General features: G+C 43.9%; 1 protein-coding gene and 9 non-coding genes across 10 annotated transcripts in view; 1 reads left to right on the top strand and 9 right to left on the bottom strand.

Moving 5' to 3' along the window:
• LOC140301715 (NLR family CARD domain-containing protein 3-like) overlaps positions 1-27,444 on the top strand; it is a 483,071-nt gene that overhangs the window by 343,943 nt on the left and 111,684 nt on the right. The gene's annotated exons all lie outside the window — the stretch shown is intronic.
• trnak-uuu (transfer RNA lysine (anticodon UUU)) lies at positions 916-988 on the bottom strand. The gene has a single exon. It is a non-coding gene; the product is annotated as a tRNA-Lys (tRNA).
• trnak-uuu (transfer RNA lysine (anticodon UUU)) lies at positions 2,058-2,130 on the bottom strand. The gene has a single exon. It is a non-coding gene; the product is annotated as a tRNA-Lys (tRNA).
• On the bottom strand, positions 3,190-3,262 carry trnak-uuu (transfer RNA lysine (anticodon UUU)). The gene has a single exon. It is a non-coding gene; the product is annotated as a tRNA-Lys (tRNA).
• trnak-uuu (transfer RNA lysine (anticodon UUU)) lies at positions 4,329-4,401 on the bottom strand. The gene has a single exon. It is a non-coding gene; the product is annotated as a tRNA-Lys (tRNA).
• On the bottom strand, positions 5,461-5,533 carry trnak-uuu (transfer RNA lysine (anticodon UUU)). Its single transcript has one exon. It is a non-coding gene; the product is annotated as a tRNA-Lys (tRNA).
• trnak-uuu (transfer RNA lysine (anticodon UUU)) lies at positions 6,621-6,693 on the bottom strand. The gene has a single exon. It is a non-coding gene; the product is annotated as a tRNA-Lys (tRNA).
• Positions 7,763-7,835, bottom strand: trnak-uuu (transfer RNA lysine (anticodon UUU)). The gene has a single exon. It is a non-coding gene; the product is annotated as a tRNA-Lys (tRNA).
• Positions 8,895-8,967, bottom strand: trnak-uuu (transfer RNA lysine (anticodon UUU)). Its single transcript has one exon. It is a non-coding gene; the product is annotated as a tRNA-Lys (tRNA).
• trnak-uuu (transfer RNA lysine (anticodon UUU)) lies at positions 10,055-10,127 on the bottom strand. The gene has a single exon. It is a non-coding gene; the product is annotated as a tRNA-Lys (tRNA).

Below are 27,444 nucleotides of genomic sequence, written 5' to 3'. Positions count from 1 at the left end.
TCCATCAGACACGTTTGGAGCTCCAATGAACGTCTCTCGCTCTTGTATTTTTGGTGCTTGATCTCAGTTACCATTGTTGGACTCCAGTACGATTCAACTGTCAGAAACGTTGTCTTGGCTTTTTGGTGAAGAGTCCTCTCACATTGGCTGTTCAGAACGGTGAATATGTCTACGAGGAAGTGTTTTCATTGTCTTTGAGAAACCTCGTCATACACAACGAAGAAGATCATATCCCTTGCTGTTTTTAACATATGTTTTAAGAGTAGCAGAAGCGGCGCAAAGAACACATTAGGCGCATTCCCACTGTAGGAACCTTTTGCAGCTCCTAGAACCTTTTCAGGAATAGGGCCGTTTTTTCGTGCATTCGGACATACAGGAAGTAGGGACCACGGCCCTCAGTTCCTAGAACCATTTTAGCTCCTTCTCCGAGGACTTTTCTGGGTTCCACAGGAACATGACGTAGGTGTTTGATGGCTGGTAGCTCTGCCCCTTGTCTGAAATATTTACTCATACGACACGCACACAACCGGCGCCTGTTTAATAAGTTAAACTTAGACGTTGTCTCCTTTGTCTTCGGCGGTCTTCTCTCCTTCATTCCTCCAATGAAACGAAGAAGTATTGCCCGCTGCTGGATTCTTCATCTCCTGACTCTCGCTGTGCGCTCTTCCAGCCTCCATCTTAGACGCCTGATGTGATCGTCTATGATTAATATCGCCGTCATGAAGACCATAAAGATGGTGGGCTCCTCGCTCTCCATGTTAGCTTCTTGGTGGTGTTGTTTTGTTTTCTTCTCTCCTTACTTTTCACGGGTTTTGTTGTTGAGTGGCGCTAAAGTTACATGTCTGTTGCGTCACATCTATCTTGAAGTGTAGGATAATGCAATGATAGTAACCATGACACATTCAGAGGTAGCATCGCCTGAACAGGGACTGGAACCCTGGACCCTCAGATTAAAAGTCTGATACTCTACCGACTGAGCTATCCAGGCTCTGAATGTGACAGATCACAGTTTAAATCACACTTTTTATAAAAACACACAACCCGACTGGTTTATTGGCTGATACAAATGTTAAAGCTTAAACCTAACAGTGTGTAGTTTGGCCTTCAGTTTCTAATTCAAACATCTTTGGGACCTTAGACACCAAACAGTCGTCCATCAGACACGTTTGGAGCCCCAATGAACATCTCTCGCTCTTGTATTTTTGGTGCTTGATCCCAGTTACCATTGTTGGACTCCAGCGGACTCCAGTACGATTCAACTGTCAGAAACGTTGTCTTGGCTTTTTGGTGAAGAGTCCTCTCACATTGGCTGTTCAGAACAGCGAATATGTCTACGAGGAAGTGTTTTCATTGTCTTTGAGAAACCTCGTCATACACAACGAAGAAGATCATAACCCTTGCTTTCTTTAACGTATGTTTTAAGAGTAGCAGAAGTGGAGCAAAGAAGCATTCCCACTGTAGGAATCTTTTGCAGTTCCTGGAACCTGTTCAGGAATAGGGCCGTTTTTTCGTGCATTCGGACATAGAGGAACTATGGACCACGGCCCTCAGTTCCTAGAACCATTTTAGCTCCTTCTCCGAGGTCTTTTCTGGGTTCAACAGGAACACATATGACGTAGGTGTTTGGTGGCTGGTAGCTCCGCCCCTTGTCTGAAATATTTACTCATACAACACGGACACAACCGGCGCCTGTTTAATAAGTTAAACTTAGACGTTGTCTCCTTTGTCTGCGGCGCTCTTCTCTCCTTCATGGATCGAAGAAGTATCGCCCGGTGCTGGATTCTTTGTCTCCTAACTCTCGCTGTGTGCTCTTCCAGCCTCCATCTTAGACGCCTGATGTGATCGTCTATGATTAATATCACCGTCATGCAGACCATAAACACGGTGGCCTCCTCGCTCTCCATGTTAGCTTCTTGGTGGTGTTGTTTTGTTCTCTCCTTACTTTTTGCGAGTTTTGTTGTTGAGTGGCGCTAAAGTTACATGTCTGTTGTGTCACATCAATCCCGAAGTGTAGGATAATGCAATGATAGTAACCATGACATATTCAGAGGTAGCATCGCCTGAACAGGGACTGGAACCCTGGACCCTCAGATTAAAAGTCTGATGCTCTACCGACTGAGCTATCCAGGCTCTGAATGTGACAGATCATAGTTTAAATGACACTTTTTATAAAAACACACAACCCGACTGGTTTATTGGCTGATACGAATGTTAAAGCTTAAACCTAACAGTGTGTAGTTTGGCCTTCAGTTTCTAATTTAAGCATCTTTGGGACCTTAGACACCAAACAGTCGTCCATCAGACACGTTTGGAGCTCCAATGAACGTCTCTCGCTCTTGTATTTTTGGTGCTTGATCTCAGTTACCATTGTTGGACTCCAGTACGATTCAACTGTCAGAAACGTTGTCTTGGCTTTTTGGTGAAGAGTCCTCTCACATTGGCTGTTCAGAACGGTGAATATTTCTACGAGGAAGTGTTTTCACTGTCTTTGAGAAACCTCATCATACACAACGAAGAAGATCATAACCCTTGCTGTCTTTAACGTATGTTTTAAGAGTAGCAGAAGTGGAGCAAAGAAGCATTCCCACTGTAGGAACCTTTTGCAGTTCCTGGAACCTGTTCAGGAATAGGGATGTTTTTTCGTGCATTCGGACATAGAGGAACCTGGGACCACGGCCCTCAGTTCCTAGAACCATTTTAGCTCCTTCTCCGAGGTCTTTTCTGGGTTCAACAGGAACGCATATGACGTAGGTGTTTGGTGGCTGGTAGCTCCGCCCCTTGTCCAAAATATTTACTCATACAACACGGACACAACCGGCGCCTGTTTAATAAGTTAAACTTAGACGTTGTTTCCTTTGTCTGCGGCGCTCTTCTCTCCTTCATGGATCGAAGAAGTATCGCCCGCTGCTGGATTCTTTGTCTCCTGACTCTCGCTGTGCGCTCTTCCAGCCTCCATCTTAGACGCCTGATGTGATCGTCTATGATTAATATCGCCGTCAAGCAGACCATAAACACGGTGGCCTCCTCGCTCTCCATGTTAGCTTCTTGGTGGTGTTGTTTTGTTCTCTCCTTACTTTTTGCGAGTTTTGTTGTTGAGTGGCGCTAAAGTTACATGTCTGTTGTGTCACATCAGTCCCGAAGTGTAGGATAATGCAATGATAGTAACTATGACATATTCAGAGGTAGTATCGCCTGAACAGGGACTGGAACCCTGGACCCTCAGATTAAAAGTCTGATGCTCTACCGACTGAGCTATCCAGGCTCAGAATGTGACAGATCACAGTTTAAGTGACACTTTTTGTAAAAACACACAACCCAACTGGTTTACTGGCTGATACAAATGTTAAAGCTTAAACCTAACAGTGTGTAGTTTGGCCTTCAGTTTCTAATTCAAGCATCTTTGGTACCTGAGACACCAAACAATCGTCCATCAGACACGTTTGGAGCTCCAATGAACGTCTCTCGCTCTTGTATTTTTGGTGCTTGATCCCAGTTACCATTGTTGGACTCCAGCGGACTTCAGTACGATTCAACTGTCACAAACATTGTCTTGACTTTTTGGTGAGTCCGCTCTGATTGGCTGTTCAGAACAGTTAATATGTCTACGAGGAAGTGTTTTCATTGTCTTTGAGAAACCTCGTCATACACAACGAAGAAGATCATAACCCTTGCTTTCTTTAACGTATGTTTTAAGAGTAGCAGAAGTGGAGCAAAGAAGCATTCCCACTGTAGGAATCTTTTGCAGTTCCTGGAACCTGTTCAGGAATAGGGCCGTTTTTTCGTGCATTCGGACATAGAGGAACTATGGACCACGGCCCTCAGTTCCTAGAACCATTTTAGCTCCTTCTCCGAGGTCTTTTCTGGGTTCAACAGGAACACATATGACGTAGGTGTTTGGTGGCTGGTAGCTCCGCCCCTTGTCTGAAATATTTACTCATACAACACGGACACAACCGGCGCCTGTTTAATAAGTTAAACTTAGACGTTGTCTCCTTTGTCTGCGGCGCTCTTCTCTCCTTCATGGATCGAAGAAGTATCGCCCGGTGCTGGATTCTTTGTCTCCTAACTCTCGCTGTGTGCTCTTCCAGCCTCCATCTTAGACGCCTGATGTGATCGTCTATGATTAATATCACCGTCATGCAGACCATAAACACGGTGGCCTCCTCGCTCTCCATGTTAGCTTCTTGGTGGTGTTGTTTTGTTCTCTCCTTACTTTTTGCGAGTTTTGTTGTTGAGTGGCGCTAAAGTTACATGTCTGTTGTGTCACATCAATCCCGAAGTGTAGGATAATGCAATGATAGTAACCATGACATATTCAGAGGTAGCATCGCCTGAACAGGGACTGGAACCCTGGACCCTCAGATTAAAAGTCTGATGCTCTACCGACTGAGCTATCCAGGCTCTGAATGTGACAGATCATAGTTTAAATGACACTTTTTATAAAAACACACAACCCGACTGGTTTATTGGCTGATACGAATGTTAAAGCTTAAACCTAACAGTGTGTAGTTTGGCCTTCAGTTTCTAATTTAAGCATCTTTGGGACCTTAGACACCAAACAGTCGTCCATCAGACACGTTTGGAGCTCCAATGAACGTCTCTCGCTCTTGTATTTTTGGTGCTTGATCTCAGTTACCATTGTTGGACTCCAGTACGATTCAACTGTCAGAAACGTTGTCTTGGCTTTTTGGTGAAGAGTCCTCTCACATTGGCTGTTCAGAACGGTGAATATTTCTACGAGGAAGTGTTTTCACTGTCTTTGAGAAACCTCATCATACACAACGAAGAAGATCATAACCCTTGCTGTCTTTAACGTATGTTTTAAGAGTAGCAGAAGTGGAGCAAAGAAGCATTCCCACTGTAGGAACCTTTTGCAGTTCCTGGAACCTGTTCAGGAATAGGGATGTTTTTTCGTGCATTCGGACATAGAGGAACCTGGGACCACGGCCCTCAGTTCCTAGAACCATTTTAGCTCCTTCTCCGAGGTCTTTTCTGGGTTCAACAGGAACGCATATGACGTAGGTGTTTGGTGGCTGGTAGCTCCGCCCCTTGTCCAAAATATTTACTCATACAACACGGACACAACCGGCGCCTGTTTAATAAGTTAAACTTAGACGTTGTTTCCTTTGTCTGCGGCGCTCTTCTCTCCTTCATGGATCGAAGAAGTATCGCCCGCTGCTGGATTCTTTGTCTCCTGACTCTCGCTGTGCGCTCTTCCAGCCTCCATCTTAGACGCCTGATGTGATCGTCTATGATTAATATCGCCGTCAAGCAGACCATAAACACGGTGGCCTCCTCGCTCTCCATGTTAGCTTCTTGGTGGTGTTGTTTTGTTCTCTCCTTACTTTTTGCGAGTTTTGTTGTTGAGTGGCGCTAAAGTTAAATGTCTGTTGTGTCACATCAGTCCCGAAGTGTAGGATAATGCAATGATAGTAACTATGACATATTCAGAGGTAGTATCGCCTGAACAGGGACTGGAACCCTGGACCCTCAGATTAAAAGTCTGATGCTCTACCGACTGAGCTATCCAGGCTCAGAATGTGACAGATCACAGTTTAAGTGACACTTTTTGTAAAAACACACAACCCAACTGGTTTACTGGCTGATACAAATGTTAAAGCTTAAACCTAACAGTGTGTAGTTTGGCCTTCAGTTTCTAATTCAAGCATCTTTGGTACCTGAGACACCAAACAATCGTCCATCAGACACGTTTGGAGCTCCAATGAACGTCTCTCGCTCTTGTATTTTTGGTGCTTGATCCCAGTTACCATTGTTGGACTCCAGCGGACTTCAGTACGATTCAACTGTCACAAACATTGTCTTGACTTTTTGGTGAGTCCGCTCTGATTGGCTGTTCAGAACAGTTAATATGTCTACGAGGAAGTGTTTTCATTGTCTTTGAGAAACCTCGTCATACACAACGAAGAAGATCATAACCCTTGCTGTCTTTAACGTATGTTTTAAGAGTAGCAGAAGTGGAGCAAAGAACACATTAGGTGCATTCCCACTGTAGGAACCTTTTGCAGTTCCTATAACCTTTTCAGAAATAGGGCCGTTTTTTCGTGCATTCGGACATACAGGAACCTGGGACCACAGCACTCAGTTCCTAGAACCATTTTAGCTCCTTCTCCGAGGTCTTTTCTGGGTTCCACAGGAACATGACGTAGGTGTTTGATGGCTGGTAGCTCCGCCCCTTGTCTGAAATGTTTACTCATGCAACACGGACACAACCGGCGCCTGTTTAATAAGTTAAACTTATTAACGTCGTCTCCTTTGTCCGCAGCGCTCTGCTCTCCTTCTTGTCTTCATGAAAAGAAGAAGTATAGCCTGCTGCTGGATTCTTCATCTCCTGACTCTCGCTGTGCGCTCTTCCAGCCTCCATCTTAGACGCCTGATGTGATCGTCCATGATTAATATCACCGTCATGCAGACCATAAACATGGTGGCCTCCTGACTCTCCATGTTAGCTTCTTGGTGGTGTTGTTTTGTTTTTTTCTCTCCTTACTTTTCACAGGTTTTGTTGTTGAGTGGCGTTAAAGTTACATGTCTGTTGTGTCACTTCAGTACCGAAGTGTAGGATAATGCAATGATAGTAACCATGACATATTCAGAGGTAGCATCGCCTGAACAGGGACTGGAACCCTGGACCCTCAGATTAAAAGTCTGATGCTCTACCGACTGAGCTATCCAGGCTCTGAATGTGACAGATCACAGTTTAAATCACACTTTTTATAAAAACACACAACCCGACTGGTTTATTGGCTGATACAAATGTTAAAGCTTAAACCTAACAGTGTGTAGTTTGGCCTTCAGTTTCTAATTCAAACATCTTTGGGACCTTAGACACCAAACAGTCGTCCATCAGACACGTTTGGAGCCCCAATGAACATCTCTCGCTCTTGTATTTTTGGTGCTTGATCCCAGTTACCATTGTTGGACTCCAGCGGACTCCAGTACGATTCAACTGTCAGAAACGTTGTCTTGGCTTTTTGGTGAAGAGTCCTCTCACATTGGCTGTTCAGAACAGCGAATATGTCTACGAGGAAGTGTTTTCATTGTCTTTGAGAAACCTCGTCATACACAACGAAGAAGATCATAACCCTTGCTTTCTTTAACGTATGTTTTAAGAGTAGCAGAAGTGGAGCAAAGAAGCATTCCCACTGTAGGAATCTTTTGCAGTTCCTGGAACCTGTTCAGGAATAGGGCCGTTTTTTCGTGCATTCGGACATAGAGGAACTATGGACCACGGCCCTCAGTTCCTAGAACCATTTTAGCTCCTTCTCCGAGGTCTTTTCTGGGTTCAACAGGAACACATATGACGTAGGTGTTTGGTGGCTGGTAGCTCCGCCCCTTGTCTGAAATATTTACTCATACAACACGGACACAACCGGCGCCTGTTTAATAAGTTAAACTTAGACGTTGTCTCCTTTGTCTGCGGCGCTCTTCTCTCCTTCATGGATCGAAGAAGTATCGCCCGGTGCTGGATTCTTTGTCTCCTAACTCTCGCTGTGTGCTCTTCCAGCCTCCATCTTAGACGCCTGATGTGATCGTCTATGATTAATATCACCGTCATGCAGACCATAAACACGGTGGCCTCCTCGCTCTCCATGTTAGCTTCTTGGTGGTGTTGTTTTGTTCTCTCCTTACTTTTTGCGAGTTTTGTTGTTGAGTGGCGCTAAAGTTACATGTCTGTTGTGTCACATCAATCCCGAAGTGTAGGATAATGCAATGATAGTAACCATGACATATTCAGAGGTAGCATCGCCTGAACAGGGACTGGAACCCTGGACCCTCAGATTAAAAGTCTGATGCTCTACCGACTGAGCTATCCAGGCTCTGAATGTGACAGATCATAGTTTAAATGACACTTTTTATAAAAACACACAACCCGACTGGTTTATTGGCTGATACGAATGTTAAAGCTTAAACCTAACAGTGTGTAGTTTGGCCTTCAGTTTCTAATTTAAGCATCTTTGGGACCTTAGACACCAAACAGTCGTCCATCAGACACGTTTGGAGCTCCAATGAACGTCTCTCGCTCTTGTATTTTTGGTGCTTGATCTCAGTTACCATTGTTGGACTCCAGTACGATTCAACTGTCAGAAACGTTGTCTTGGCTTTTTGGTGAAGAGTCCTCTCACATTGGCTGTTCAGAACGGTGAATATTTCTACGAGGAAGTGTTTTCACTGTCTTTGAGAAACCTCATCATACACAACGAAGAAGATCATAACCCTTGCTGTCTTTAACGTATGTTTTAAGAGTAGCAGAAGTGGAGCAAAGAAGCATTCCCACTGTAGGAACCTTTTGCAGTTCCTGGAACCTGTTCAGGAATAGGGATGTTTTTTCGTGCATTCGGACATAGAGGAACCTGGGACCACGGCCCTCAGTTCCTAGAACCATTTTAGCTCCTTCTCCGAGGTCTTTTCTGGGTTCAACAGGAACGCATATGACGTAGGTGTTTGGTGGCTGGTAGCTCCGCCCCTTGTCCAAAATATTTACTCATACAACACGGACACAACCGGCGCCTGTTTAATAAGTTAAACTTAGACGTTGTTTCCTTTGTCTGCGGCGCTCTTCTCTCCTTCATGGATCGAAGAAGTATCGCCCGCTGCTGGATTCTTTGTCTCCTGACTCTCGCTGTGCGCTCTTCCAGCCTCCATCTTAGACGCCTGATGTGATCGTCTATGATTAATATCGCCGTCAAGCAGACCATAAACACGGTGGCCTCCTCGCTCTCCATGTTAGCTTCTTGGTGGTGTTGTTTTGTTCTCTCCTTACTTTTTGCGAGTTTTGTTGTTGAGTGGCGCTAAAGTTACATGTCTGTTGTGTCACATCAGTCCCGAAGTGTAGGATAATGCAATGATAGTAACTATGACATATTCAGAGGTAGTATCGCCTGAACAGGGACTGGAACCCTGGACCCTCAGATTAAAAGTCTGATGCTCTACCGACTGAGCTATCCAGGCTCAGAATGTGACAGATCACAGTTTAAGTGACACTTTTTGTAAAAACACACAACCCAACTGGTTTACTGGCTGATACAAATGTTAAAGCTTAAACCTAACAGTGTGTAGTTTGGCCTTCAGTTTCTAATTCAAGCATCTTTGGTACCTGAGACACCAAACAATCGTCCATCAGACACGTTTGGAGCTCCAATGAACGTCTCTCGCTCTTGTATTTTTGGTGCTTGATCCCAGTTACCATTGTTGGACTCCAGCGGACTTCAGTACGATTCAACTGTCACAAACATTGTCTTGACTTTTTGGTGAGTCCGCTCTGATTGGCTGTTCAGAACAGTTAATATGTCTACGAGGAAGTGTTTTCATTGTCTTTGAGAAACCTCGTCATACACAACGAAGAAGATCATAACCCTTGCTGTCTTTAACGTATGTTTTAAGAGTAGCAGAAGTGGAGCAAAGAACACATTAGGTGCATTCCCACTGTAGGAACCTTTTGCAGTTCCTATAACCTTTTCAGAAATAGGGCCGTTTTTTCGTGCATTCGGACATACAGGAACCTGGGACCACAGCACTCAGTTCCTAGAACCATTTTAGCTCCTTCTCCGAGGTCTTTTCTGGGTTCCACAGGAACATGACGTAGGTGTTTGATGGCTGGTAGCTCCGCCCCTTGTCTGAAATGTTTACTCATGCAACACGGACACAACCGGCGCCTGTTTAATAAGTTAAACTTATTAACGTCGTCTCCTTTGTCCGCAGCGCTCTGCTCTCCTTCTTGTCTTCATGAAAAGAAGAAGTATCGCCTGCTGCTGGATTCTTCATCTCCTGACTCTCGCTGTGCGCTCTTCCAGCCTCCATCTTAGACGCCTGATGTGATCGTCCATGATTAATATCACCGTCATGCAGACCATAAACATGGTGGCCTCCTGACTCTCCATGTTAGCTTCTTGGTGGTGTTGTTTTGTTTTTTTCTCTCCTTACTTTTCACAGGTTTTGTTGTTGAGTGGCGTTAAAGTTACATGTCTGTTGTGTCACTTCAGTACCGAAGTGTAGGATAATGCAATGATAGTAACCATGACATATTCAGAGGTAACATCGCCTGAACAGGGACTGGAACCCTGGACCCTCAGATTAAAAGTCTGATGCTCTACCGACTGAGCTATCCAGGCTCTGAATGTAACAGATCACAGTTTAAGTGACTCTTTTTATAAAAACACACAACCCAACTGGTTTACTGGCTGATACAAATGTTAAAGCTTAAACCTAACAGTGTGTAGTTTGGCCTTCAGTTTCTAATTCAAGCATCTTTGGTACCTGAGACACCAAACAGTCGTCCATCAGACACGTTTGGAGCTCCAATGAACGTCTCTCGCTCTTGTATTTTTGGTGCTTGATCCCAGTTACCATTGTTGGACTCCAGCGGACTTCAGTACGATTCAACTGTCAGAAACGTTGTCTTGGCTTTTTGGTGAAGAGTCCTCTCACATTGGCTAGAGTTGTCGTATTGTAGGCAGTAAGTACAGAGGATTCTGGGAGTAGAAGTAATAAAACGGGGGCGGCAGGTTCTGAAAGTTAAACTCAGTATCCAGTCTCCATTAATGTTTTTATTTTAAAGTGTTAAGTTGAATGAACCCAGCAAACTCGGTTACATTGGTGGCAGAGGTGATGTTTTTATATGTTTAGACTTTTGCCGGTCCATGGAAGTTTGCTTGCATTGTGAGTTAGCGCGAGGCTAAGTTAGCATCACGCGGCGTGGAGACATGACCCTGTCAAGTTCAGTTGGTCTCTGTTTGGTGGATCTACCCGCTCCTTTTGCTGGTGACGGAAGCCAGAGTTTCCTTGGCTGGAGGGACGGGAGATGGCGGCGACTACTACGGTGAGCTTGCGAGGATTCCTCCAACCTGTTTGAGCAAGTCTGCGTTTTTGCTGGTCGTGGAGGCATTTCCCGACTATGGAGATTTGGCACAAAGAGAGGAGAAGTTTCGAAGCTTCTTCGCTGGCCTGGGGGCTGCTCTGAAAGCTAAGTTCCTTGAACATTGTGCCACTAATCCGGCGGCCGAGGCAGTTGCGCCTGTGGTGGAAGGAGGTGCCAAGCCAGGTCGTCCCAGATGACTTCTGGTGCTATTCATCAGATTCAGGAGGAGGTGTCGTCAAGGAGATTTCCAGGGGCAGGAGTCCCAGCCCAGGGTGAAGAATGGAGTCACAAAAGTTAAACTCTTACCTACTCAATGATTTCAGTACTTGTAAACCCAAACAAAATGTTCTTGTGAAGAATAGATTGCCTGCTGTGGAGTTAAGCTTCCATCTACTGGATATTTGCTGAATCTGCAACTGTAGGCCAAGCCGGTCAGTTTCAGGGCAAAGCTCCTGCAACACCAGCTCAACATCAGTCAATGCCATCGGTTCATGTTATCCTTTCTGCTGATTCCTCGATTGCAGATAACAAGCTGAGTATTGGCTGATACCGATGTTAGGACGATATATCTGTGCATCCCTCCATGAATCCATGAAGCTGAAAATGTGTTTCTGAATGAAAGAGGCAGGTATGTGCAGAGTGAACTTTCTGCTCAACAGTGAGTGTTTCTCAGACAGAAAGACACTTTCTATAAAGATACAGACGAATGAATTGAGCAGAGTGCAGGATGCAGAGGTTCTTCAGTGAATGTGGTGCTGAAGGTGTGGAGGTGGATCAGTGTGTCAGAGGAGTTTATCTTCATGGGATCAGGCAGGAGGAGAAGACCTTGTCATCAGTGAGTTAAACTGCAGTTTAACTCTGCTGTGAACAGCCTGAACAACACTGCTGCAGCTGTAGTTTGTTCAGTGAGTTAAGGGCTCGTAGCTGTGAACCAGTTGATGATTTTAGCTCAGAAAGGCAGTTCATACAGGTCAGTGGATCCACTGCTGGGAAAGACTGCCAGACCTGTTAGGCCCAAGTGCATTGTGGGAATGTTTGGCAGCGATGTCTGTCCATGAGATCTACATGAAATCACGTCTGTCTTAGTGTGGAATTCTAACCTGAGCGACCTTGAGACTCCCCGGGTGGAGTTCCTGGGGTTTAGGTCGGACATGTTGTTCTGACTGAGTGACGCAGAGCTTTGCAGAAATCCAACTAAGTCCCCCAAACACAGGACACAGAATGATGAAATCATTCCTTCATGCCAGGGGACTGCTGCTGCAAAGTGAGTCTGATATGAAGTGGATCCTTATGTGAAAGTCCTCTGTAAGCTGCATCAGTGCAGTCTCTCTGCTTTGTGTCAAAGAAGCTGTGAATGAACCTTCTTCACATTTAGATCTGATGCATTAGATCTTCTTTTTCTTTGTCCTTCACGCTGGAATAGATGCTTCAGCCGTTTAACTGTTCATCTGTCTGCTGCAACAAACAATGGAGCATCTCCAGTGCTGGAGAGCTTCCTTGGTGCCATCAACACGTCTGGTTTGCCATCCCCTGTGCACTCTGACAGGCTGCTGAGAATACTGAGGTCGCCCATTTCATGGTGGAACAGCGAGGAGAGAACCCAGACTCACACGTTCCTGGAAGGAGTTTCCATAACCAACGGTGAGGTTTCCATAGCGATGTATTATGAGAAAAGCTCTGCAGGAGAGCACATAACGAGTGTTATTATTCCCCAACGTTCATCCTGCTGTTCCTCTGCAGGACTCTCACTGGCCTTATTCACAAACTCTGCTTTGTCCTCCATTACTGACAGAAAACACCGAACAAAGCATGAATGACATCTGTCATCTGCTTCAGAGCCTGTTGTTTTTTCACATTTCCTAAATGTAAAGTATATTTGAGGGGGAAAGATCTTCAGACATGTTTTCCTTCTTCTTATTTCTTGTGTTGGAACTGTTTGTATTTGCAGCAGCATCAAACCTTTTCAGACTTAGTTTTTCAGGCGAGTGCTCCACCAAGACCAGATTAGGCTGGACACACATTTCTAAAGCCATCACTGAACTTATGAGCATCAGTTTCCTCATTGTAGAGTCATAACATCCACCAGCTGGAAGTTCTAATTCAGAGCAGAAACATCTTCTCTTCCTGCTTGGAATGTTTCTCTGAATCATGTCTCTTGTTCTTCCAGGATAGAACGCTGATGGACAGATGTTTCCATTCCAGTCCTTGACCCATTCCATACTCTGTTTCTCAGCCTGGAGAGAGAAGGGCTTTTGACCCCTGATGATGAGTCATCTCTTTGCTCTCCACTGGGCTTTTCTGCCTCAGCTGCAGAGGCAACTTGCCTTCTTCATGGATGCTTGGAACCATCACGGCCTGAGAGCAGCAGGCAGCCAGTCTCCCCACCAGCTTTGGACATCATTCAGACACCTTCAGGATCCTGATCAGGTGTGTTAAAACAGCTGAGTGCATCATATCAGGAGCCATTATTTAAATGATACATTTAAAAGGCCTAAAATGATTTGGCGAGATTACAGAACTTAATATTTATACTGAGGAGAACTGATTTCATAGCTTCAGTTTAAAACTGCAACTGAAAGTGTTTCAGTGAAACATCTGAAGATGCCAAAGCTTTTGTTTAAGTCTCCAGAAAGCCTACAAAATATTGAATAAGCTTAAAACTGTGATGGTGTTTTATTTGTGTTCAGGTGGAGGCAGACTGTGGGACTGACTGGGATGGACCACACGGCTCTGATGACCTCGGAGGTGAAACGGACCGAGTTGAAGGAGCCCAAGTGCAGCTTGAAGGACACCTGAGCGAGAACATGGCCAGGTCACCTGACCCCGATGTTCCCTTCATGGATGCACTCCACATCTATGCAGCCGCACCACAGCAGCTGATGCAGCCACAGCAGAACTGGACGAGTTCACCAACATTCACACACTGCTGGATGGAAAAGTGCACCAAACACTTCATGTTCAATCGTCTTTATTCAGCAAACTTTAACATTTGTAAATAAAACTTCAGATTGAAATGTTTGTTCTCAGTTCTCCTGAACTGTTCCCAACCTCACACACTTCCAGTTAATGAGGTAAAGCCTTAACATGGCTCACTGCTCCACAGCCTTCAATGAGCAGCATGAAACAGAGGAACAGACTAACTGCTACAACTTTGAAATGTTCACCTTAAAGACGCTCAGTTTCTCACATTATTCACATCAGATCATTCCAAAGCCAAAGTCTGTACTTCTAACAGACGCTTGGAGCTTTTCTCTGAATGTCTGCTAGCTTTGGCTCTTCAGAGGCAGTTTCAGCAGGTCCTGCAGGCTGAGGCTACAGGCGTGGTCATTTCAGGAGGAACTCCTGCATACAGGTGCTGGGGAGGTATACTCCAACCTGTCCACAGCTTCAGGAGTTGGTGCAGTTACTGAGAGGAGCCCACAGAGACACAGTCAGAAGTATTTAAAGCTGCCAATAAGATGCTGAACAGCAGAACTTTCTCAAGTTTACCCAAAGATCAAAGAATCTCTGCTTCACCTGTAAAAAGAAACTGGTCTTTCTGCGGTAAAATAAAACAATGTTTCCATCATGTTACCGGGTAGATTTTCCACCACCAGGTTTCATAAATATGGAGTCAGTGTGAAGAATCAGCAGCAGCTTTAGGAGATGTACATTGTTCAGGTCTGTTTCTCTGAGAGAACATTTACAATCTGAGCATTTTCAGTGTGGTCTCTCAGAAAGCCTGAGCTGCACGTCTCCTCCAGGCTGCTGTGCTCATCCTCACTATCTGGCATCGGCCTCATGATCCTTTTCAGGATGGTCTGAGAAGTAAAAACAGCCTCAGAGGCTGTAAACTGAAAGGGTTTATTAACAGAACAGAGCAGCACTTTTATAGAAGCACATTTTATTGGATAGAACATTGGAGGCTTGTAATCTCTGAATGATAGAACTGCAACATGTTCCACTTAAAGCCTTATTCCACTTTTATAAGTACAATCCCAATAAAAGCCCTGCTGGTACTGATGGAAGCAGTCGGCATGTTCAGGTGAGCAGCCTCTGAGTCCACAGCTGGCTGTGCAGATGTTGGAAAAGGACAGCAGCTGGGGCAGGACGCTCTTTGATCATGTTGGGAACCCCGCTGTCTTTCAGCCCCTGACGTAGCTGCTTTATTTGTGTTGGTCTCCGTTCGATGACCTACAGAAAGGATCAGAGAGTTTGCAAAGCATCATTTAGATGCAGCTGTTGGTGGAAAAAAGAGACGATTGGATCAGTTTGTTCTGCAGTTAATATACATTCAAATCTTTCTCCACATGTACTTCATTTCATTTTGATTTATTCAGACCGCATGCTGCAGGATTTTCTCTGTTGTCATCATTAATGGGAGGAAGAGCCCAGCTGAAGGCCAGGCTGTTCAGCTCACATCGCTCCGGTGGAGTCGGCTCCCTCTGACTATCAAGCTCCAGTTAACAGCGTGAGGCAGCGTTCCATCACTGATGCGCTCCATGCTTTCTGTGGTAGATCCAAAGTCAACATGTCTGCATGATAGCACCAGAATAATCAGTTCAAGTTCATTTCAAGAAGTTGCATCATGACTAAATACAACGATGACTTGAAGGAACACTTGCTGCAGATGCCACATCAGCAACATCTGGATCAGGGCAGTCAGAAAGCTCAAATACAGCAGACTCCTGGTTACTTCCAACGATAAGCTGCAACATGGATGGGCTCAGTCCAGCGAAGCGAGGAGCTCCATGAATAAAGGAATGTCCTGTGGCCCGTCCAGCTGCTCTGAAAACATCTGCATCTATCAGGCTCTGCAGGTGGGTGGGACCTTGTGATGGTCTGCCCCATCGAACAGAAGAGTTCTGCCAGTGTTCTCTGAGAGGGAAAGAACAAGATAGAATTAAAAGCTGATTTCAGCTGAGACAGCAGCATCATCCTGACAGATTTAACTTTTTAATCGCAGTTGTTTCCAGGAAATATCTACCTCTAATTCTGCTTTCTGTGGTGTCAGAAGAACAGATTTGTTTGAGTCCAAATACCAGATATGAGACCATTTTCAGCTCAAGAATATTTACTTGTGAGAAATAACTAAAAATCTGTCCAAGAGCTTCCACCATGGACCAATGTGCCTTCTGCTGTCATCAGTTTGGAGAAAAAAACAAAAGGTGTGCTTGTCTGGAGTAAATGTCCAGTCACACGTGTTCTCTCTGTTTCACAGACTGTCCTTTGCCATTTGTCTTGTGTTCTCAGAGTGAAACACGAGGTTCAGAGTGGTAGAGAATGTAAAGCTTGTCCTGGCCCGGTGTCAGAGTTACCAGCAAAGCAGACGTGTTCCAGCACAGATCAGCGGTCACAAAAGGTTCTTTTTGCACACCAAACCAGTTCTCTTCATAAGGTTTGTCAGGCCCGTTAGACGCAGAAGCAGTGCAGCGTAAATCTAAAGGTGATAAAATCTGAGTCTACTGGAGAAACAATGCTGCAAACGCTTTGCATCAGATCTGTTATCACTGGTGTGTCCTCAGGTTTCCACTGATACACACGAGGGCTGCTGAGCTTCAAACGAACACCAGTAAATGTGTCCTGGTGGAGGTCGGTGACGTTCACCACCTGCAGAACATCTGGTGCAGAGGTTAGACAAATCTGCACATCAGATCTCTGCAGAGCAAACCGATCAGACACGGTTCAGACAGTAAAAAGCACGCTTCACCGAGTGTCCCTGCAGGGTAACACACCGGAGAGGAATGGGTCACTTTTCCTTCACCACCTGCACCCACAGAATAAACATGCTGTCCACTCATTTTCAGCTTGTTAGCAGGAACAGCAGATGAGGGAACGACAGACCTCGCTGCTCCGGAGTCGACTCAGAAAGAAACAGGCTGGCCAGCAACAGGAGAGTCAGCTGAGGACATTTATGGCTTTTATCAGCATACTGCACAAACGAAGCTTCTAAAGGTTTAAACTTCTTCTCCAAATAAGCCACAGCTTTCAAAATCTCATGGTTGTCATCATGAGCAGGAAGACTTCCTTCATTGTGTGAGCTGTGTGTCTGATATCAGCAGCAATTTACTTCCCTGCAGTGACAGAAAGTGTTTTTCATGCTTTAGGGTCCAGATGTGCAGCATGTGACAGTCCAAAGACGAGGCAAAGAGCCTCCGGCAGGTTCTGCAGACCATCCATCACCATACCTCCCTCAGCAATGATGCCAGTCGACACCGGGTGAAGGTGCAGCTGGTTTGGAGTGAGCTGCACATCTTCACGGGCAACAGCCAGCAGCCCGACAGATACCTGTGCCCAGGTCTCAGTGTCACAATCCTGTGATGAAAGCCAACAAAAACATGACGTTACAGAAGGGAAACGTTGGAAACTGTCACCATGTCATCTGTCCTGCCCACACTGCCTTCCAGCCTTGTGCATTAAAGGAATACTCGGAGGATCTGGGAGTTAACCCTTTCTCCATCATTTTCACAGTGAGACAACATGATCAGTCTCTTTCTGTTCCTGTACACCCAGCAGCTGCCTTTCAGCTCCTAATATCACAGCTCAGCTCAGCTCAGCTCAGCTCAGCTCAGCTCAGCTCAGCTCAAACAATAGCAGTGGATACAAGTCAGTGGCATAATCTGTAAAAGTGAACATGATCTGCGCTAAGCTAAGGTGTGATGCTAACAGCTGGAAGCCAGCCGCTGGACTATATCAGTCTAGAAAACATTTAAGATTCTTTTGAGGCATTTCTGCTTTATTTGATAGTGACAGTAGAGGCATAAAAAGCAGGGGGAGAGAGGTGGAAACAAGCAGCAAAGGGCTGCTTTAAGTTAAATTAAGCTGTCGATAAAGCAGCGTTCAAAAGCTACAGCACAAAAATGTCTGTGACAGTCTGTAGGAAACACGTGTCGCTGCATTATCTGACAGAGCAGCAAACAAGTTACTGACTGGAGAAACAATCCACAGCTGTGACAGAGAGCAGCAACAGAAGCTCTACAGGGGTTGTAGGCTGTACTTCTATCACATTGGATGTACTGTAGATTTCTCGGGACGATCCATCTGAGTTCAGCTGAGGAGAGTTGGACCCACGAGGGATGTTCCTGACCAACAATTTGCTCGTCGATTAGTCTAAAACTTCAATTTAGACAAAGTAAAAATATGTCTCAAGATTTAGTCGAGGCCTCAGGACACAGATGCAGGGTCAAGTTCAAAGTCAAGACTTTATTCATATAAACAACAGGTTGATGATCTGCTCACAGAGCAAAGAAAGGGGCTGTGAAACTCCTGAGCACTCTCCTCAATAACTATGGAGGAGGAGAGTGCAGCTGGGAAAATGATCAAACCAAAAGCCTCTCCACTCCAGGAGGAAAACAAAGAGCTATTAAAGATAAGAAACTCGCAGCTCTCCTAACGAGACGGACTTAAACAAAAGAAGCTCTCTCAGAAACAGAGGCACTATGAAACCTTAACAGTTATCTATCAGCTCACCTATAACGGCGGCGCAAAGATCCTCCAAGAGCAAAACACAAAATCACTCCACTAACGGAGGGCTATGAAACTAAAACAATTAACCAACGCAAAAGCTCCGCTAACGGAGATGATTAAAAGATTACAACAAAGATCACTCCAAAAAGAACAGAGGAACAAAACCAGGCTATGAAACTGAGCGTAATAAAACTAAAGCTATGGATAAAGAATAAATTACAACAAAGGATACGCTCGACCGCAGGCTGAAGGAAGCTGTGGCTGTGGAACAAAGAGGCGAGGGTGAGGCTCATGGTGGAAACAACACACTGGCACAAGACAAGGGAGACACAGACTATTAGAGCACAAGAGGAGCCAAGGAGAACAGCTGGAAACACTTTGGAATCAGGGAAGACAATCAGACGCAGACTCAGGAGGAAGGGCAAGGTACCTGAAAGGAGAGGGACGTTAGTGATTTCAAAATAAAACAGGAAATGACGAGACAAGACGAGAATCAAAACTTAAATTGTCACAGATTTCTTTTAAAAAAATCAGAGGTTTGAAAATACTTTTGACAGTAAAATTGCACATTGGAAAACAACTTAGACCCCAAAAAGTGACCAAAGTCCGACTGTGTTTGAAGTACTTGAGGGAACTGAAAAAATGACATTAACATTAACTATCATGGCACAAGAAGCTCTGACAATGAACACATTTTCTTAAAGTCCATGTGTGTGAAATGTTGGGATAATAATGTTTTATCCTGTCAAAATAAAGAGCAGAGCAGATTTCTCACTCATTTTGGTCACGGGCCCATTATACGTGACTTACAGTTTATCATAGAGGGAGAAGGACCAGGAGAGGAGCCGTTCATCCCTGCACTCTGTGGGGCTACAGACCGGTGCGCAGCCGCAGCTTCTCTGCAGACTCAGACTGAGTCAAATGAACACGGAGCAAACGACTCCCTGCTCCATGGAAATTTAACTATGGCTGCTGATTACGGCATTCGCGTGACATATTTTTCCTTCACCAACACTGTATTCAAAGTTAAAAAAAAACTTCACCATTTCTCCAAGGAAAGACAGCGCCAGTGCATTATGAAGCTCATTTATCCTCCTCTCTGCGTCAGACACATTCATGCTGCGTTCGCTGAAAAAACGTTATTTCCACGTTGCAAATTTGAAAGTCCGGCCAAAATGCCATCCTGTCAACTTGGTGAAAACGGAAAACTCGTGCTACAACATTTCAAATGTGGGACTTTCAAAGTAATTAGGCTTTGGAACTGTAAAAAGGTTTTAAGAAAATCACAGGACTATGGTGGGAAACCGCCCAAACTCGCTTTAACCATGGCCCGAACAGGCTAACGTTAGGCCTGTTTGGTAGCTCGCTAACGCTAACGCCAATAAATGCTAACGTTAGCTAGCGAACTCTAACAGTCGTAGCACTAATTAAAACATATTAACGAACATGATTGATAACTTACCTTATTTATTGCTATCCAAAAGAAAGGACAAGACGGCGCAAAAGTGGAGTGAGCAGGCTCCCCTCAGTGACCCGGCCTGTGTGCTGGACTGGTGCGTTGCTGAGCGGGAGAGATGAATATTTTTCACCAAGTAACTGTCACTTCATAAATAACAATCATAAGTGCGTATTGTTAATAGCCGAGTAAAGTTAACTAGTGTATGTATGTCATGACAGCTATTGGATTTGACAGAGAATGACATGTAAAAAAGTGATCACAGGTGCATTTTCTGGCGCTTTTCTAGGGTTTATTTTTTTTTTTTTAGGGAGGTGTTTGTTAGCCACCAACCTGGACTTCATGGCCCGAACATATCGGGGAAATACAGACTGACCCCTGAGGAAGGTCGGTATGTTTTCGCCAGAAACAGTAGCTCTAACCACTTAATATTACTTGGGCAGCGAACGGTATTTATAGTAGTGTCACCCGCTCTGGTTCACAGTGATGGTGTTGCGGTCAACACCATCTCCATCGATACACAGCAGATAACAGGGAGGTGAGAAAGTGCACAGGTGTTATTACAAAGTTATTACAAGTGCATAAAAAAGGTCTGTACCCCATTTTTTGGGTACATTTTCTCTCCCATGAGTCTTTGTGGAATTCTTTAAAAGTCGCCTTCCAGTTGCCCCGGAAAACAGGACACGTCACTGTTCTGAACTGGCAAGATAGAAAATGATAGAAAATCCATTGATTGTTCCTCTTTAAGTAGTAGCGGAGAAAAGCGGCTCATCACAAAGTCCCATCAGAGAAATTGGTGTTAATGGCATGCTTTTTATCCACAAGGGCAGTTATTTCTAATCGTCAGAGAAGTATAGTTGAATTTAGGTTTTTAAAATTCTCTTTCAGGATTTCTTCAGTGAGAAATGACAATGGTTGTGGCAACATCAGCTGATGAAAAAGATTTGCAGCTGGTATGAAGCTTTCAGAAATGTTCCACCCTGACCTCTTTCCGATCTGGGAAACTAAGCAGGTGGTCAGTACCTGGTTGGTACTTGGATGGGAGACCTCCTGGGAATACCAGGTGCTGTACGATTTTTCACTTTGCTATAAAAAACTTCACATCCACAATCAGTTCACTGAAAGATTATTGGAACAAATTCTTGACTGAAAGTGACAAATCTTTGATGATCATTAATCACACAAAGCGGAGCTTCTTCTTATGTTCCTATGCAGCTGAGCTCTCATCATGATGATGGTGATGTGTGTAGAAATCCTGCTCTTCAGCACATTTAATTTAACATCCAATAAGGTTTAAAGTTCCCATTTTCAGCTTTGATGCTGCTTCCACATCTCTTACTGTCTGTAATACATCTCCAGGTGTTATTTCATGGTGAATACCAGATGCTATAAAACAGAGCAAACTTGGTCTTTCTTTTGGCTTGTGGGAGGGAAACAGATGTAAGTTGTACATTTAAGAAAAATGTTTATTAGCCAGCCAACGTTAGAGCGCCAGTGGAAGCTAATATGCTAACATTAAACTTCCTAACATTAGCGCTATAGCTAGCTAAGACGCTAACGTTAGTTAATGCGCTAACATTCAACTTTTTGACGTGGAAGTGATGTGTTTGGCTTTATTCTTTATTTCCCTTCACTCCTACAGTTCTCTAAGTCAGGCAAGTCCAGCAGCTGACCTTATCTCCTCCAGATTAGCCGCTTGATTTGCTATTAGCTTCTGAAGCCATTTTATGTTAAACCAAACTAAAAGGGCGCGATAAGCTAACCTGAGGATATGGTGTGTGTTAGTTATCTCAAGTGTTTCCTTGCAAGCTAAATTAATATTCAATTGAAATGCTGTTTGCATTTTCTGGAAAATGATGTTACTTCCAGATGTGTTGGTTGATGATGAACTGTTCATCTCAAGCGTCTGAACAACTTGAATGTTTTTATTATCAGATATTTGATACAGAGAAAACCAGAATATTGTGTCAGTCCCACCAAAATGAGACTTTTTGCAATGCATTTGAACAGGACTGTCTTTATCTCTTTCCCTCTCTCAGATAATGATGTGGATGGTGACACAGCCGACTGTGGCCTCACAGACAACACGGTTGGTCCTTTTTCAAGGATCTTTCAACAAGCAACTGAGATTCAGTCTGTTTTTGTCCCAGCAAAAAGACTCAGTAACATCACTGACTTTAGAGCACGAGCCTCCAGAGGAACGGCAGCAAAGTGCTTCTTCAGCATCGTTCAGGGAAATGTATGAATACACTTTCAGTTGTCCTCCTAAATCACAGCTTGTGTGGATGATCATTTTTTAAGTATTTATTGTTGCTTTGATATATAATCTCACCTAAAATGTCCAACTTAAAAAGTTAGAAGGAAGATATTTTGTAAACTCATGCTAAAGACTGCAAATACATCATTTATGTACGAGTTGGTAACCTTTGGAGTTGTTAAGTTCAACAAGCGATGAAAATGTTTATATTTTAAGTTAATTTCCACCCAGAAAATGAAAAAAAAAGTACTTTCCAGCTGTGTAACTGGTGTGGGACTGCCTGCTGCTTTTGACATCCCATCATTCCCCAGAAATCTGCAACAGAACTTGACGACTAAGAACCGTGTCAGAAAAGCCCAAAGGATTGACCCACAGTAATCAGAGTCCTCTGTGAAGGTGGCGCACAGAATACAGTGTAAGTTTGTAGCCTCCCAGCATCGACTATACATCTGATGAATGGCTTTTGTTCGTCTGTTTTCACACTAACACAGATGTGCAGCAGGCTGCTTCTTCAACTGTTGGTTCTTTGCTTTGTTTTGGCTCTCTCTGTTCCTCTGTTTCACATTTCCTTAAATCTAAAGTTCTCTTGATTTTTTTACAGTGTAAACACGTTGATACAGAAGCAACAATTCTGTTATATGTAGTGCAATACTTTACTGTAAACCTTAAAAGGCATATGCATGTTTAAAGTTAAAATAACATCCAAGTTCAGCATGGTTCCCTCTTCAAATGGCTTCCACCAAGTTAGCATTGTGGTTGGTGCTGCTCAGCCAGTTCTTCTGGGCCTGGGCCATTCAGCCTGTTACCATCTCAGGGTCCTGTAGTCGCCCTTTATTGTGTAGAAGCTGATGACATGAACCATATCTTACGGTGCAGCGCTCTCATCTGAGAGCATTTGTTGGGCCTTCACTCGTCTCAGCGTCTGTTCAGCAGTTGTGTATCGAACTTGTTTTGGATTTCAACCAAAGTATCACATGTTCAGGTGAGTTTTCTGCTCCGTATTTTAGTCTTTATGCAGTTCACTGATCATCCTGAACATCTTATTCAAGTGCCAGTTCCCTTTCTGCTGTTTAAAGGATCTTATAGAAGTTCATAAGATGAAAACATAGATGCTGCATTTGAAGTGTTTTCTGTTTGTTGGGAATTTGCTGCTCTTCATTGATCGGCTTTTTTTAAACTTAATTTTGGGTAATAAATAAATTTATACGACATTAGTTCCAACCAGTCACTTCTGACAGGTGGGAATTAATTACTGTTACATTGTGAAATGAGTTCAAAGTTCCTGCAGCTTCCAGCTGAGTTCGCTGATGTCCTGATTCAAAGCTGGAATGATGTAAAGTTTTTGTCTCTTTAGCTTCCAGCTGAGCTGGAGAAAGCAAAGATTAAAAGTTTGCATCATGTTACATTTGAAGTTATTGGAACTTATTGTGGAGTTACCCATGATCAGGATTTACAGTTGTTACAGTTTCAAGTCTCTATAACTTACAGTTTAGTTTGGAAAAATTGGGATTCAGAGTTGATGCAACGTGAAATTTTCAGTAAGTGTGCAGCAGAAGTTTGTGAACCTGGTTGCTGTGTTTGCAGCCTCCTGCGTCTCCATCCTGCTGAGTCTGCTGGAGGCCGTCTGTGTGCTGAGATCCAAGCTGAGGCAGGCAGACGGTGCAGAGGCCCTGCAGGCGGGGCCAGAGGTGGAGGAGCAGCCGGGCTGCAGCCCAGCTTCTTTCAGCACGTCTCCCCCTTCTCTCTGCATCAGTTCTGGACGCTGCAGCTGCACAGAAACACAACACATGCAGCAGTTTTACTGCCAACAATCAGACACTTTGCATTTGGAAATATCTGCTTTGTCCCCAGGTGGTTGGAGTTTTGGTATTTTCTTCTCCTCCTTGGTCCACGTGGTCGTCATGGCAAAGAAGGAACATAAGAGACATTTGTTGGTCGTTGTTGTGTTTTTGAGTCTTTTGTGACAATCTAACAGGGAACACATTCTGGTCTCCAGTGTTCTTCCATCAGAGCAGAACAAAAGCTGTAATCAGCTTGTGTAACGGGGCGTATTTGGGCCTGTTGTCTGCTGTAATTCTGCTGGAACTGAGTTAAAACACTAAAACAGTCATGAACACATCGTACTTTTTCCCCTGATGAGAATTCTAAATGTTACTCTGCAGTGTGTTGGTGGAACAACTCCAGGATTAGATCAGAAGAACAAGGTGAAAGGCAGAAAATGGAGGATTGATTATTAGTTACTTTTGGATGTTCTTGTATGTGAAGCACGTGTTGATCATTCATGCTCTACTTTTCTGTGCCTCCAGGTAGGATTTGCAATGAGCCGAGCTTTGATTTTTGATTCCCTCTGTCAGCCATCTACAGAGTGAGGACCGATCCATGTCCCAACACAGTCCAGTGTCGGTCCCACAGCCAGCAGAGGTCTTTGCTCATCACCATCATGCTGTCTGTGGCGCGTCTGTCAGGCCTGCTGACCCTGGTGCAGATGCTGAGTTCACTGTCCTCACATCCTGAAAGAGAGCTGCAGAGTCGTGGACTGTGTTTAAAGCATGTCTGACAGTGATGTTTGGTTTGGGGGGGGACTCCAGGCTGTCAGATGGTGTCCCTGTGAAGACAGAAGCAGAAAGCACAGATCAGAATGACGCCTGAGCTGAGGTCAACTTCTGAGGTGGAGCTCACTGAGCTGATGGGGATTCAGACGCTAAACTGCGATTAAAAAGCTGCCTTTCCTTCAAAGCTTTTACAAGAGAAGAAGAGATGCAGAGTTTTACTTTCAGAAACCAGTTGAAATGTTTCATTATTGCACAAATAAAGTTTAATGTGAAAAGACTCTGAAGTCTTTAGCCTCCCCTCATTTCTTATGTCTTTCTTCCATGTGGACGCAGTCTCTTGGAATCTTTTCAGCTGGTCTTCAGTAATAGTTTCAGGCACCAAACTCAATGTATGAACCAGAGTTATGTCTGCACATAACAGACAACTGAGCAACAGAAACTATTTCACTTTGCTACTAGCTGCCTGTCACAGAAACACATCATCTGTTCCCATTTCTTTGGTTGCATCTATAAAATAACACAGTTTGATATGAAATAGCATTTTTGCAGCAACAAGGTGATTCCCAAAGAGCTATTTGCTAAAAACTTGGTCTGCAATTTGTCCAGAAAAGATCTGAGGAAAGTGGACAAATAAATAAGTCAGGCCTTGAAAAGTATCTACAGCAGCTGAACAGTATCTGAAGGTGATGTTCTTAAGAAAGAGGAAATAATCCAGCAAAGACCTGAAACAGGACCTGAGAGATGCATCTGGACCTTCAGCTGATCCATCTGCTGTTCAATGAAGCCTCATCAGAAATGGTCTCCATGGAAGGGTGGCTGTCAAGAAGCCGTTCTTAAGGAAGGGAAACAGGGAGAAAAGGCTGAGCTATGCCAAATGACATGAGAAGTGGACTGAAAATCAGTGGCAACAGGTCTTATGGAGGCATGAATCCTCCCCAGAGCCTGGGGAGAGTTAGAATAAATGTATTAAATAATTAATCAAATAACTCATGGATTCTGTCCATTACATCAGATTTTACAGATCAAACATCTATTTTGTTCTACGTTTGGATGCAAGAAGACAAGCCAGGTGTTGGAATATATTCAGTTGAGTCTTGAGCTGTTCAACCACACAGTGGACTGTGCACCAAAGCATTCACTGTCCTGTCTGGAACATTAACAAACATGTCTGATTAATACTGGGCTGAATGCAACATCAACTGTTCCATCTATATGTGAGAGTCAGATGTCTTTCCTGATCGTCCCTGCAGCAAGGACTCTGCCTGTGGGGAATACTGCAAATAGTGGACCTATAATGAAGAGAAAAACTTCTGTTTCAACACTTTAAGTCACTGACATTGTTAACCTGCAGGTTGCAGTTTAAATATTAACATGATAAAGTCTGGTCTTTGTTGGATTTTATGAAAGTAATTATGAGGACAGATGATGTGAACTACTGTAACAAATGTTAGTTTTCAGATTTAAAACAACCTGGGGATATAAATATTCTCATATATAAATATGAAGCTCAGGTGTGACATTTTACAGGAAAAAAAGACTTTCTTCTAAACTTAGACACATGAATAAAAACACTATTCAAATAGACATATTTTCCCTTTTAAATGAGTTAAAAATGTAACTAACTTCACTGTATTTTCAGTACAGTTCCACCTCTCTGATGGCTGGTGAAGCCTCCACAGTAAAAAGAAAAGAAAACAGCAGCCTACAGACTATAAAGTGCTCAAATCATTTCCCATGTTGGAAGTTTGAGTCACAGGGAGTCTGTGGGAGTCTTTGGTTGTTTTCACAAGGCAACAAGTTTTCAGGAGGAATGATGGAAATCGACAGAAATGGTCAAGTCAAGTTTGAGAAACTGGCAGATATGAACAAAATGATGGCACAAGGTGCTTTAAACATTTAACCTGCGTTATGTCCTGTTTAATCAGGTTCACCTGAAATAAATCTAACATCTCCTCCACATCACTTAATAAAAGAGCAGCTTTACATCATGTTTGTTGTGTTTCGTCAGTTGAAGTTTGATGTCATTTGTATTATGAGTTGTCTTGTTCTCCATTTAGTCTTGTCAGCCACTTCCTGTTTTATTTTGCACTCACCTTTTTTCTTTTGATTTTTAGACTATGACTTCCTGCCTTTGTGTGATTGTCCTCCCTGCGCAGATTGTTTTCACCTGTGTTCCTCCTCATGTATAACAGTCCGTCTCCCTTGTCTTTCAAGTGAGTTCAAGCTGTCAAGCATTGTTAGAGCTTGATTTTTTTCCTTTGTGGTTTACGCTGTGGATTATCCTCCCTGTATCTTTAGTTTTTTGGAATAAACCTTTTTTTCTACAAACCTTCCTTGAGTTTTGCATTTTGAGGTCAGAGGTCGTTAACGACGGCTGACTGATGTAAACGGTGATGTGTAAAGAAACAGGACAGAGTTAAGAAAAGGAATCAAAGTGAAACTGTAAATACAGTCAAACCTGCTTCTTCATTATTTGTTTATTGTAGGGTTTGTGTTTAAGTTATGGGGAAGTTTGAAATCTGAAAGTATAGATATTTCTCAGGTTTGTGAATATACCGACATCTGGCCGCCCATCTCCCCCTACACACTTCCAGATTATAAGAGTCTGGAGTCCAACTATATCTCGTTGGTACGGCTCCACCTTACACACCGGCTCTGGCTCCTTCCTTGTTTGTGATGCCAGGAATCAGGCCAAGGCCCCTGCCTTCACTCACTGTCCACTTCATAATGCAAACTCCAACTCAATGTTTCTCCCTGCAGGTGGTGAGTCTTCCTCTGTGATCAGACAGGCTGCAGACACACAAAACAACACTCAGGAAGACACTGAAAGACTGACTCTGAAATTAAAGCTGAATATTTC

The sequence above is a fragment of the Leuresthes tenuis genome, unplaced genomic scaffold (assembly GCF_036924035.1).
Source record: "Leuresthes tenuis unplaced genomic scaffold, fLeuTen1.0.hap1 SCAF_1, whole genome shotgun sequence".
In the NCBI taxonomy this organism is placed as follows: domain Eukaryota; kingdom Metazoa; phylum Chordata; class Actinopteri; order Atheriniformes; family Atherinopsidae; genus Leuresthes; species Leuresthes tenuis.
The sequence above is the reverse complement of the archived record's forward strand: the minus strand, read 5'-3'. Positions and strand labels throughout refer to the sequence as shown.